Here is a 14,646-nt window from a genome sequence, read left to right as displayed (position 1 = left end):
GGATCCATGGTGGCCGCTCCCCCATCAACTCCAGTTCCGCCTCTCACCATGGTGGAGTTCTGGAGTCGACGGCAGAGCGATCGGGGATCAATTTATCACATCTACACTAGACGCGATAAATCAATCCCTGATAGATCGATCACTACCCGCAGATCCAGCGGGTAATGTAGACATGGCCATTATGACAATAAATATCATTTATGCATAACAAATGTGGCTAATGTATTTCTATTTGATAAGATTAAAGGAGTACAGGCTCAGAAACTTTTTTTAACCAGATATTAGGTTACAGGTTCAAAATCAGGAATCTAGAGCGGGACACCTAGCAGAGAATGCTGGACAGTGCCCACTGCTCCTCAAAGGCATCCAGGGAGCCAGTGGACATGGCCCAAAGGAACTGTGCCCAGAGACGTGACTGCAGAAGGGATTGGAAATAGGCCCTGCAATCACAAGAGCACTCCCCGTCCAGCTTCCTCCTCCTGGTATGCTAGAAGACCCCTTGGGCCATTGCCAGGAAGAAGTTTATGAGGAGGCTTCATGACTTTGTAGGACCACAGATGAGGTGTGCATAAATCAAGAGGTGAGGGGAAAAATGTAGTCAGAACTGGAGGAGGAGTTTTGGAGGAGCTGGAAGAGGGGCTGCAACCTCGTGCACTCAATATTAAATGTGTGCCAAGGTCTCCCTCTCCCAGCAGAAGAAGCGGGTGTCAGGAGAGGTGTTGAACTACTCCAGGTACATGCCCATGCTCACAGCCCCATTCTGTTAGAGAGGCAGCTGAGTGAGTAGCCCTGGTTTGGCTGCGGGTTTGCCTCACAAGACCTTAGGAACATAATTTTCATTGTATATACATAACTTCTTACACAATATCTGACCATACATTTTGCAGTGATTATGTTGATCAGTGTGACATGGGCATTCATTAGAGACCTTACATGACATTCGTGGGGTGAACCCAGGGGATCCCTGTACCTCCGTCTAACCCTATGCCCTCCAAAGGTCTTTGGGTCACTGTACCGTACATCTACATACAACAAGATAGTTCCTGCCTTTGTTACCTAGTGGTCAGGGCTTATGCCATTTGACCTGCAGAGGGGGTTTTGGTAGGGAAGCCTGGGCCCAACCACTCCACCAGGCTCCAGCCCACGGCCCTGTGAAGGCGACAAAAGCACAATCCTCCAAGTTAAAAAAAAAAGCAGAAAAAATAAAAAATAAACATAACTATCAGACATTCTTTATAAATCATAAAGCTCTGAAAAAAGGGCATAATCTTAATTAAAATAAAATTCTATGCAGGTTGCCTTTAAGGCTTATTTCTTTTTACCTCAGAAATATCTGCAATACTAAGACTGATGTAGACCTGTTTTTGTTGGACCTGTTGTCAGTCTCAGATTTAGAGCATGTTCATTGTGGGCTCTAATATCCCAAGGGTTGAATTTTTAACAAAAATTGCCCTTATTCAAAATGTTATTTAGCAATTAAAGTTTTGTGATGGGAGGTGCACAAACTCAGTGAAGGGTTAATGAGCTCTTGTGGGCTCAAACTGTCCTCCTGCCCTTGCCCTGCAAAAGCAGTCATTTTTCCAGGGGGTATTCAAAAGGAGAGAGCCAGTTCAATTGAGGGGAGGCTGGAAAGGTGAGCTGATTTCTTGTGCGGCTTCCCTGAAGGGCAGGCAGGCTGGGTTAGAGGGAGGGAGGGAAGGAAGGTGGGATGGACAGACCCGAACCCAGACCCAGACCAAACCCCAACTAGAGACTGTTAGATGCTAGAGCCTCCCAGAAGGAATGTGGGCCTGTTGCATTCGCTTTGTTGCCTGCAAGTGTGTTCCCTTTTTGACCTGAGGTATTGTGTTTACTGTTCTACTTGAGACTTACGCGTTATCTGAATGGAACTACAGCAGTCAATTGTGCTGGGTCCGGAAAAGAAACAACTGCCCTCAGTAAACCTTTATTGGTTTGCTCCCTACTAAAGTCCAGGCACTGATTTCTTTCCTGAACCCTGAAGTATAACATGGTCACACAATTAAATAAGATTTAAGGGGACCAGATTTTACTTTGGTGACCAGTGATTCCCCTTTAGACTACTGAATAAGTGACCATTGGGAACAATGGGAGCTGGTGGGTACTTATCACTTTTGAAAAGCTGGTAGCTTCATTTAGGTGCCTTAATGGGAGCTAAGCTCTTCTATCAAAAATCATCTCCAACCAGAGGTGCAGAGCGTTTCTGAAAATCTGGCACCTGGAAAAAGTCTGACTAAAAAGCTCTTCCCCGCTCAAGTGCTCAACTTTCATACTCTGGTGATAGAGCAGTTTCACTTGTTTGCAAGTCACTATTTAGTCTTCCAGCTTAGACAAGACCTGAACTTCTAATATTAAAAACAAGCAGAATAAAAACTTTAAAAAATACTCCATCCATGCCCTCGTTGTACACCACAGAGAAACTAGAAAAGGTACAAGCCCCATGTATTTCCTTTCTGGCCACCTTTAATATTTTGACCACTTCATAGAATTGTAGGACTGGAAAGGACTTCAAGAGGTCATCTAGACCAGTCTCCTGCACTCAAGGCAGGACCATGTAATAATTAGACCATCCCTGACAGGCGTTTGTCTAACATGTTCTTAAAAACTTCCAAAGACAAAAATTCCTGAGCAATTTGTTCCAGTGCTTAACTACCCTAACAGTTAGGAAGTTTTTCCCATTGTCCAACCTAAGCCTCCCTTGCTGCAGTTTAAGCCCATTGCTTCTTGTCCTAGCTTCTGAAGTTAAGGAGAATAATTTTTCACCCTCTTCCTTGTAAGAACCTTTTATGTACCTGAAAACTGTTATCATGTCCCCCCTCAGTCTTCTCTTCTTCAGATTAAAACCCATTTTTTTCCAATCTTTCCTCATAGGTCATGTTTTCTAGACCTTTAATCTATGGACTTTCTCCAATTTGTCCGCATCCTTCCTGAAATGTGGGGCCCAGAACTGGGCACAATACTTCAGCTGAGACCTTATCAGTGTGGAGTAGAGCATAAGAATTACTTTTTGTGTCTTGCTTACAATACTCCTGCTAATACATCCCAGAATATTTGCTTTTTTTTTTTTTTTGCAAGTGTTACACTGTTGACTCATATTTAGCCTGTGATCCACTATAACCCCCAGATCCCTTTCTGCAGTACTTCTTCCTAGGCAGTCATTTTCCACTTCGCACATGTGCAACTGATTGTTCCTTTCCAAGTGCAGTACTTTGCATTTTGTCCTTATTGAATTCATCCTATTTACTTCAGACCATTTCTCCAGTGTGTCCAGATCATTTTGAATTTTAATCCTATCCTCCAAAGCATTTGCAACTCCTCCCAGTTTGGCATCGTCCGCAAACGTTATAGGTGTACTCGCTATGCCATTATCTAAATCATTTATTAAGATATTGAAGAGAACCAGGTTTCAGAGTAGCAGCCGCGTGAGTCTGTATCCGCAAAAAGAAAAGGAGTACTTGTGGCACCTTAGAGACTAACAAATTTATTTGAGCACAATCTTTCGTGAGCTACAGCTCACTTCATCGGATGCATGCAGTGAAAAATACAGTGGGGAGATTTTATATACACAGGAAACAATGGGTGTTACCATACACACTGTAACGAGAGTGATCAGGTAAGGTGAGCTATTACCAGCAGGAGAGAAAAAAAACCTTTTGTAGTGATAATCAAGGTGGGCCATTTCCAGCAGTTGACAAGAAAGTGGGAGGAATGGTGGGGGGGGGGAAATAAACATGGGGAAATAGTTCTACTTTGTGTAATGACACATCCACTCCCAGTCTTTATTCAAGCCTAAGTTAATGGTGTCCAGTTTGCAAATTAATTCCAATTCAGCAGTCTCTTGTTGGAATCTGTTTTTTAAGTTTTTTTGTAGAAGAATTGCCACTTTTAGGTCTGTAATCGAGTGACCAAAGAGATTGAAGTGTTCTCCGACTGGTTTTTGAATGTTATAATTCTTGACGTCTGATTTGTGTCCATTTATTCTTTTACGTAGAGACTGTCCGGTTTGGGCAATGTGCATGGCAGAGGGGCATTGCTGGCACATGATGGCATATATCACATTGGTGGATGTGCAGGTGAACAAGCCTCTGATAGTGTGGCTGATGTGATTAGGCCCTATGATGGTGTCCCCTGAATAGATATGTGGACACCGTTGGCAACAGGCTTTGTTGCAAGGATAGGTTCCCGGGTTAGTGGTTTTGTTGTGTGGTTGCTGGTGAATATTTGCTTCAGGTTGTGGGGCTGTCTGTAAGCCTTGCTCTTTTTTTGAATGTTATAATTCTTGTTAGTCTGTATCCTCAAAAAGGCCCTATGATGGTGTAAGCCTTGCTTACAGACAGCCCCCCAACCTGAAGCAAATACTAACCAGCAACCACACACCACACAACAAAAGCACTAACCCAGGAACCTATCCTTGCAACAAAGCCTGTTTTTTTTCTCTCCTGCTGGTAATAGCTCACCTTTCCTGATCACTCTCTTTACAGTCTGTATGGTAACACCCATTGTTTCATGTTCTCTGTGTATATAAATCTCCCCACTGTATTTTCCACTGCATGCATCCGATGAAGTGAGCTGTAGCTCACGAAAGCTTATGCTCAAATAAATTTGTTAGTCTCTAAGGAGCCACGAGTCCTCCTTTTCTTTTTGAAGAGAACCAGACTCAGGACTGATCCCTGAAGGACCCCACTCCGTATGCCCTTCCAGCTTGACTGTGAACCACTAACTACTCTCTGGGAACACTTTTCCAACCAATTATGCACCCACCTTATAGTAGCTCAATCTAGGCTGTATTTCATGTTTGCTACTCATTAAGTACCATACGTTTGATTTAAAGCGTCTATTCTTAGTGTCTCCACTTGAACTTGAGAAACTGGGGAAGATGCAAGCAGTGTCTCATTTACCTGTCATTTCAAATGTTTTCAGTAGAAAAGTTCATTATTAATTTGTGTATCTATACCCAAGGCACAAAACTGCTTCAGCTAGAGAGGAGGCAAATTACTCTGATGAAAATGGATAGGGAAGACTTTTAAGCTTTACACAAATGGTTCTTCATTTGTGATAGCAGGATGAGTGTGGGCTGAAGCACCTTTTATCTCAAACTCTCAATTATTGGCAGAGCAGCTGGAAAGAGAACTTTATTTGGTAAATGGAGTTTTCTTAAAACATAAAAATACTGGATTTCTGGAATTCTCACAAAAGACATTAAACTACCCTTTGGCTAACATTGTGGAAGCCTCTGTACTGGATCTTTGCCAACCACATCTGGTCATTTCAAATTACAATATAGGTAGAAAAGCTTTGTTTGGTGTTTGCCTTCTTTAGAAAGAGGATATAATAGCTACAATATGTAATAAAGAAATGCCTCTTATTCTTTACCTCCTTCCAGTCCCCTGCCAAGCAAAACCAATTTGTTATATTGTTTTTATATTCCTAAGGGTTCAAAGTACTTACCTAAGGAATTACTTGGACAATGACAATCAGCACTGATGCAATATTGCCAATTTCCACTATATCGGATGTTTTTTCTTAAAGCCCCAGCTCCCAGAGTCATGTGATTATGTAAGATTCTCTGCTTTTATTTTTTTTAAAGTACACTTCTAATCTAAATGATTATGAAGAAAAGGTTGAAAATGTGAACCCTAAAGGCTCAAAAACCAGGAGACACTTCCCTCAAAATAGAGTATTTTTAAAATCACATATTTAAATCAGTCTCATGATTTTTGACACCTGACTCATGCTTGGGATTGGCATCACTGTTAAATGTCTGTTCTCATTAGAGATCCATCACAGAAATTCAGGGCATAAATAAGTCCTGTGACAATGTTAAAGACCCACAGAAAGAATCACTTTCTTTTAACAATGAACTTTATTAGAATCCCTAAAAGTTCTACCCCTCTGCTTCACTGCAGCATTCATGCCTTGAACTTTCCACAGCCTTCCCTCATGCTGGGCCCTCTGCTACAAATTTAAAGAAAGAGTATTCCTATCCAGCCAGTACAGAACAGTACAGTATTTCTGAACCCTCAATAATTATACTTGCTGCTGTAGACTTTTTTAACTTGTATTTCAGCTGCTTTTTTTTTCTCCAAGGAAGTAAAATTCCCTGTGTGTTAGAATGTAGCATAGAGCAGCAAGGTTTCTTTTTCTCTAGATGATCAGTTCATAGAATCATAGAACTGGAGGGGACCTCGAGAGGTCATCTAGTACAGTCCCCTGCACTCAAGGCAGGACTAAGTATTATCAAGACCAGTGGTTCTCAAAGCCGGTCCGCTGTTTATTCAGGGAAAGCCCCTGGTGGGCGGGAACAGTTTGTTTACCTGCTGCGTCCACAGGCTTGGCCAATTGCGGCTCCCACTGGCCGCGGTTCGCCGCTCCAGGCCAATGGGGGCTGCAGGAAGCGGCGCGGGCCAAGGGACGTGCTGGCCGCCCTTCCCGCAACCCCCATTAGCTTTGATCGGCGAACCGCGGCCAGTGGGAGCCACAATCGGCCGAACCCGCGGATGTGGCAGGTAAACAAACCAGTCCGGCCCACCAGGGGCTTTCCCTGAACAAGCAGTGGACCGACTTTGAGAACCACTGATCTAGACCATCCCTGACAGGTATTTGTCTAACCTACTCTTAAAAATCCCCAATGATGGAGATTCCACCACCTCCCTAGGCAGTTTATTCCAGTGCTTAACCACTCTGACAGCTAGGAAGTTTTTCTTAATGTCCAACCTAAACTTTCCTTGCTGCAATTTAAGCCCATTGCTTCTTGTCCTAGCCTCAGAGGTTAAGACAAATAATTTTTCTCCCTCCTCCTTGTAACAACCTTTTATGTACTTGAAAACTGTTAAGACTGAGGTTCCCTCTCAATCTTCTCTTCTCCAGACTAAATAAACCAATTTTTTTCAATCGTCCCTCATAGGTCATGTTTTCTAGTTCTTTAATCATTTTTGTTCCTCTCCTATGGACTTTCTTCAATTTGTCCACATCTTTCCTGAAATGTGGTGCCCAGAACTGGACACAATACTCAAGTTGAGGCCTAATCAGCGTGGAGTAGAGCAGAAGAATTACTTCTCGTGTCTTGCTTACAATACTCCTGCTAATACATCCCAGAATGATGTTTGCTTTTTTTTGCAACAGTGTTATACTGTTGACCCATATTTAGCTTGTGATCCACTATGACCCCCAGATCCCTTTCCCCAGTACTCCCTCCTAGGCAGTCATTTCCCATTTTGTATGTGTGCAGTTGATTGTTCCTTCCTAAGTGGAGTACTTTGCATTCTTCCTTATTGAATTTCATCCTATTTACTTAAGACCATTTCTCCAGTTTGTCCAGATCATTTTGAATTTTAATCCTATTCTCCAAAGCACTTGCAACCCCTCCCAGCTTGTCCACAAACTTCATAAGTGTACTCTCTATGCCATTATCTAAATCATTGATGAAGATATTGAACAGAACCAGACCCAGAACCGATCTCTGCGGGACACCACTCATTATGCCCTTCCAGCATGACTGTGAACCACTGATAACTACTCTCTGGGAATGATTTTCCAACCAGTTATGCACCCATCTTATAGTAGCTCCATCTAGGTTGTATTTCCCTAGTTCATTTATGAGAAGGTCTTCTAGTTGTGTCTTCTCAAAAAGAATGGACCACTACAATTTTATTGTACATTGGCATTCCACATTTTCCCATTGTCTATGCTGCTTCTTCAGTAGTTGTAACAGTTCAAGACAAGTCCAGACACTTGCTATTGGTTGTAGACCCAGGTACATGCAAGAAATAATTGGATTTCATTGTATGTTCAGAAGGAGGGTTTTGTCTGTATAAATCACTCTTGTACTGCTTTACCTTATCTAAATTGTGCCTCAAAAGGAGTATGATTTTTCCATCATGTAGATATGTGCTAGTACATGTAACATGATATAGCACACTGTAAATGTTATGATTTGATATATGTCATTTCTTTATCTATTTGGGTTAGTACAATAAGTAGTAGAACCGGCAGAAAAAATAGGATAGTTTTGGGGGGTGGGGGAGAACGGACTCTTCTTTCCACTGAAATTTGAAATTTCAGAGATCTGAAGCATCTAGATATTCAGAACTGCCTTGCCATAAGCTGCTGAAGAATCTTAACCAAAAATGGAAGAATATTTAAAGAACACTAGTTGGCCAGAACTTCAGTATTGAGATGTTTTCTTGAACAGAGGCTGCGTGAGCACTGTCTTAAGGGAAGCAGCAGCCTGCCCTCTGCAAGGGGGGCATTGACAATACCCACTAGTAATAGGCCCCAGCTCTTGTCAACTGGACTTCACCAGCCAAGAAGAGCACAAAGCATTCAAAGCATGTCATAATTCAGAGATCAAAATAGCAGTGTATTTTACAGCACTGTATTTTATAACATCGTATCCTGTAAAGACATCTCAGAGGATCATTCATGTCACCACTATAAACACATACCTTTAATCCAGTTGAAGCAGCTTCCAACCATTGTAGAATTTAAGGAAATTTCCTGCACTTTTCTAAGGCTTAATATGTTATCAAAGCCCAACCATGCTGGTGGTCATATAGATGCTTTTTATATTGTCCCAGCAGGACTCCACAGAAGGAAAAGGAAAGAGACAAAACAAAGGAGGCCGCTGGAAAGGTCTGTAACATTGTTCTTGTTAATTTATATGGCACAGAAACCCAAACGTTTGAATTAAAACCCCTTTGTTTCTGATCCATGTGGTTTTATACTCACTCTCTGGAGCCTCCTGCACTTTGTGTTTTTTAATTTTGGTTTCATTCTATCTAGGCCTGGAGAAATCAAATATAAAAGCATTTCTGAGACTATGGCTATGTCTTCACTTAGGCCAGAGTACAGGCACTCTGTGTAGCTACTCATCGCAGTGAAAGGCAGGCTGCATCCACACCAGTCATTGTGGTCTGCAAGCTATATGGGGCAATGAAAGGCTCCAGCCATAGGGAGGCAGCGGGGAAAGGCTCCTCCAGCAGGACATTACACTGCTAAAAATAGCAAGCGTAGACATGGGAAGCACTGCCTGGGCACGTACAGAATCTGCGTACGGTATATGCCTTGGGGTCCAGGTGTGTACGACATTCTACTCACCTAAGCCATGCCTCAGTGCTATTAATACCTATGCTAGGGAGCATGCAGTGTCTGTCCTCTACACACAACCATAAGGGTAGACATACCTTATGAGTAGCAGTAGGACTTTAATAAAAGAGCACCCTTTGTATAGCACGTCTCCTGAATTTTCTGAGTGCTATAAGCCCTCCATTTCTGTCTCTTAAAATAATTGATCACAACAGAGAATTACTCTGAGCATGGTTAGTTATTGTTGATCCCTTTATTCCCTCTTCTGGAGTTTGAAGCATAAAAGCTTATAGCCCACCATATTTTCCTAAGTTTTGTATTGTATATATGGCCACCTACCTTGGTTAATATATAGTATGACTGGAAATAGTGATCACTGTACACTGCAATATTTCTATCCTGTAGGTTTGGGAATTGCCTACTGCAAAATCTTACATCACACCTGGTGAGTCTTTTATTGAACCTTGATAGCTGCGGAGAACCTTTCTGCTCTTGGAAAATGAGCTTGTGACTCTCAGAGCCTCAGAGAAATAAATCATTATTTAAACAATTTCTTCAATGATGCTCTGTCTTTAAAATATTTAACTTTCACAAAAAATAGTTCTCGTTCATTTTGGAGTGTACTATACAGCTGCTCTGGATTGTTCGTCACTCTGGATTGTTTTTCAAGCTCTTGATTTCTCATCTTCCATATGTTGTCGCTCTCTTCGTTCAGAGCTCCGTCCTCCTGTTAACGTCAATTCCGTGATTTCATTTTTTATATATATAAAGAAACAGGTTTGCCAACAGCTGCATTTTAAAAGTTGTGTACCATGCTGACACTAGACCTTCTGCTGTGCAAATTGTCCTCTAAAGAAGCAGCAGCGCCTCCATTAGCTACTGACAGAAAGCAGAGTCTCCAACTGTGCTGACGCACACAGCTAGGCACCTGCAACCTGATGGCGGGGCGGCAGAAAACTTAAATGACAAGTTTTTCAAAGCACTGCACACGACCTGTACGTGTAGAAAACAGAGAAATGGTGTGTGCAAGTGTACACAACAGCTGGAATGCATGGAAATAAATGTGCATGACATTTTTCCAATCAAGGGCAAGTATAGATACGACATGTCTATGCGACGTGTTCTTCACCGTTAAAAATGGGAGGGGAGAGTCAATGGTGCTACATATATTGCTATTCAAGAGTATTTTTAACTTACAAAAGTCACATGTGCATTTTCCATTCCTACCATGGAACTTTAGTCACATCCAACTCTTGACAGAAAGAAGTTAGATTTCATAAAAGTGTTTACATTTATAGATTCCAAGGTCAGAAGGGACCACTCTGATCATCTAGATTGACCTCCAGTGCTGCAGGAATGTCTCTAATAACTCATTTTAGATGCTAAAATGTCTCTGGAAGAAGGAGCATCCAAACAAGGATCAAGAAGAATTATCCTAGAGGGGGCAAATTGAGTCATAAGGATTCACTGGAAATATCTTTTGTACCTCACAGAGGAACAAGTGAAATGTGTGTTGTTGTTTTTTAAACTATTTAGTATTTCTGAAAGGGAATTTGAAAAATCAAATACACACAAGCCCTGTTTTAGCTGTAATGGTAAAAATTACATCGGGGTAAATTTCAGTAATACGCTATGTGAATAAAACATTAACACCGAGGTGATTTTCTACAGGGAACTAGTATTTGTCTTCTGATCTCTTTCAAGAAGAAGCAGTAAACCATTATTAATTTTTTTTATATGACAGGATAATTTTCTGAATGACCAGCTGCTCAGTATTGAGCCTATCAAATTCAAGATGCAAAAATCATGCCAAGTTATTGAAATAATTTGATTCCTTAACCATGAAAAGGAGCTGTGATATCACATATCATTCTGTAAAAGTTTGAGCAAGATTCCTATAATCTAACCAGCCACTCCTCCCAAGTGTTACTTAGGGCATAAGGGTAGACAAACTGAGAACAAGGCCAAAAAAATGTATAGATCATCATGAGCATTTACATTGCTTTTATATGTATGTAACCCTTCTGCCAGGTGGAGCCAGCAGCAACAAGGGCAGGGTTCAGAATCTAGGGATTCCTTTTCAACAATACAACACAAAACCGGCTCGAGCTCCCACTCAGTGACCTGGGACAATTACACACCACCCCTGCGCACCTCTGAGAGTCAGTACTTCCCCTCTCGCAAGCACAGAGTTTGAGTGTAGCAAAAACTTTTATTAAAAGGAGGGAAGTAACTCAGCATTAATTTGGGAAAACACCGCAGCCAGGATTCACAAATACAAACCATGAGCAAAAGACCCACCCCCAAGTACCAGGGATTTCAGCTCTACAGCATGTAACAAGACTCTCAATTGAGCCTAAATTAGCTCTTTTAGTATACCATGGAAATAGGAAACGTCAAATGATGCCTCGGACGGACCCACCCTATCCCTCTCTCTCTCTCTCAACTCATTGTGCTTTGGAACCCATGTCCACTGCCTAGCGAGTGCTGTTCAGTTGAGGATGAGTCCCTCCATTGGGGTATGCCAGGTACAGTTCTGCTGCCCTCATTTCACACAACAAGGATAACAACCCTTTATTACTCTTGCCTCAATAACAAGGAGACTGGGGATCCAACACCAGCCACAAGTGATCATTTGGGCAAGCAATCCCATCATGCTGAGCACCCAGGCAGGGTGGGTATGTCCATGCAAATGAGATCAGCTTCTGAAGTCTTTTTCCACAGCTCACCATTACATGTCAGCGGACAGCTCATCCAGACTCTGCTTACATGTACATATCATAATTACTTTATTTTGAGTGTGATTTACCTTGTATAGAAACTCAACACAATGAATGAAGAGTGTAAAACACTCAGAATGACTTTACTGTTCAATGCTCATTATGACTTCTGTTTAAAGAGAACATGGTAGCTGACAAAATACATTGCTTAAAACAACACACTAAACTCAAGAAGAGTTAATCATGTAGTATGGGCGTAATCCAAAGCACAGTGAAGTCAATGGCAGTCCTTTAGTAAATTTAGGTGAACTTTGGATCACGGCTTACATGCAGACATACAAGTTTGGTCAAATACATATAGGCATGTGAACAACCTGCCTCTTACTGTACAACAGGAAGTCTTGTTCTCCTCCTTCTAAACCTGCTTTGCTCCTTTTAGCTGTCCTTCCCACAATAACCACTCACCCCAGTCTCTGAGATAACCCTTGCATCTTGGTCACGCTACAGAATGATCATTAAAAATTAAACTAAAGAAGACCTTAGACCTTCCAAGATGTGGGTCAAACTTAATTGCTTAATCACTTTGCTTTTATGCCACATCCGTTTCCTCCCACCCTCCTGCATGTATATATTAGCCATTCGAGGTACTAAATTCTGGAAGTTGTTGAGCACCTTCAGATCTAATTGAGCTCAATGAGATTTGAGAGTGCTCTCCATCTTGAAGGAGGAGTTTAGCACCTAACACGATTGAGTCCCTAGACCCATATTCTGCAAACACGTATGCACATGAATAACATTAGTCATGTGGATAATCTCAGTGAGTTCAATGAGTAACATTCCTATATATATTTGCAGGATGTATACGTGGGATTCAAAAAGGTACTTAGGCACCTAATGCCCACTGAAATCAACAGAAGAGAAGGGGGAAAGAGAAAAGTGTCAGGAGGGAGGCTGATTTTATTTTTTAGTAAATGAGAGGGTGTGTTGGGACTTAACCCCCATCACCTGCAAGGCAAGGGAAAGAACCCACTTGGTCATGTTCTTCACCTTCAGGGTAATTGCCACATAGCCAGAGGAGGCGGAGCTAGGCCTTATAACTAGATGGTGGGGGGACTGACTGAAAAGGAGACAGTGCTCTCTGATGGAGAGAGATGCCTTGGGCTAGGTTTTATCCAGACAGGAAACAGTGGAGGAAGAACACTACAGGAGTAGACTAGCTCCTGAAGTGGAGCTAACAAGGGAACTGCTTTGAAGCCTGGAGGGTTGGAGGTGGAATGGCTGTTAGTTTTCAGATTTGTTTGGACTTGTATTGGCCTTGTTTGTGCTACCCTGGAAGGGGTTTCAACTTTGATGTGACATGGCCAGAGGGCCAATGCTTCTCCTTTGACTTTGGGGATTTCCAGTCTCAGACTATGTCTACACTGCAGCCTAAGTCAGCAAAACTTACGTCTCGCAGGGGTTTGAATTAGTTACAACAACATAAGCATTTGTGTGCACAGCACTATGTCACCGGGAGAGCATCTCCCGCCAACATAGCTTATGCCACTCATGGAGGTGGTTTTTTTATGCCAATGGGAGAGCTCTCTCCCGTCAACATAGAGCGTCTTCACCAGACACACTGCAGCTTCTCCCATCAACATAGCTACTGCCTCTTGGGGAAGTGGAGTACCTATGCCAATGGGAGAACCCCTCCCATCAGCGTAGGCAGCATCTTCCCGGAAGTGCTAAGCGGCATAGCTGCTCTGGTGCTGCTGCAGTGTTAAATGTAGATCTGCCCTTAGCAAACATTTTTATAGTTACAGAGCAAACACTTAAGGAATACCTTATAATATGGGATACAGATACTATACAATTAATAATGCAGCATCCTACTAGCATGCCATAAAGTCTGAACACTAAACACATTCTTGTAACTCTAACACCTACTTTAACAATACTGCCACACCGGTGAGTCAGACTGGTTTCCAGCTATGCATTTGTCAATGTTCAGTGAGGCCTGGGGGATTTGGGATGAGCTGGCACCTGATCTACTGGCATCACAGCTGTGCCCAGAGGTGAGGAGGCACCCATGAGGTGAGGATGTGCACTATGGTAGGTTATAAAGATGACATAGAAAGAACAAAGTGAAAAAGAAGGCAGAGCTCTGAATTGCTTTAAAACCTGATGCTGGAGAGAGAAGCACAAATGAAAAGAGAAAGAATGGGTGGTGAACTGAAGAGAAGACTCTTCAGCCCAGATCCTCAAAGATATTTAGTTGCCTAATGCCCAAGAAACCAACAAGTTAAGCTTCTAACTACATTGAGGATCTAAGCCTTCCTCTCTGCAATTCTTATTTCTCCCATGCCTGCTCACATTCTCTTCTTTTTGTTTTGTCTTTTCCTCTATGGCCAACATGAAACTGATGGTTACCTCCTGCCTTCGTACTTTGGTCTACTTCCAGCAAGGGAAGAGAGAGTTGGTGATGGCTTCCCTGTTTATCAAGAAGGAGAATAGAAATATCCCCCTCCCTCCTCTGCTGAAAGTTTCACACAGCTCTACAGCTCTTGAAGGCTTTGGCCTAAATCATGCCTAGAGAGCACAATGGGGACAGTAAATGCTGGAAGAGTCAACACAGAGCATTTCCTACTCATCCTCCCCTGCAGCGTAAGCAGTGGGCATGAAAAATTAATTGTAGAGATAGCTGGAGTTTGAAGTGAGGGTTTGCTTAACTACTTAACTCTCAGCTTCTCTGAAAGCTGAGCATCTGGCGAGGAGGGAAAAAAGCAATGAGACTCCTTAGTGTCCCAATCTTGTAAACACTTGTGTGCATGCTTAACTTTACTAT

This window comes from Lepidochelys kempii, chromosome 2, assembly GCF_965140265.1.
Source record: "Lepidochelys kempii isolate rLepKem1 chromosome 2, rLepKem1.hap2, whole genome shotgun sequence".
Taxonomy (NCBI): Eukaryota; Metazoa; Chordata; order Testudines; family Cheloniidae; genus Lepidochelys; species Lepidochelys kempii.
Note: the sequence above shows the minus strand (reverse complement) of the source record.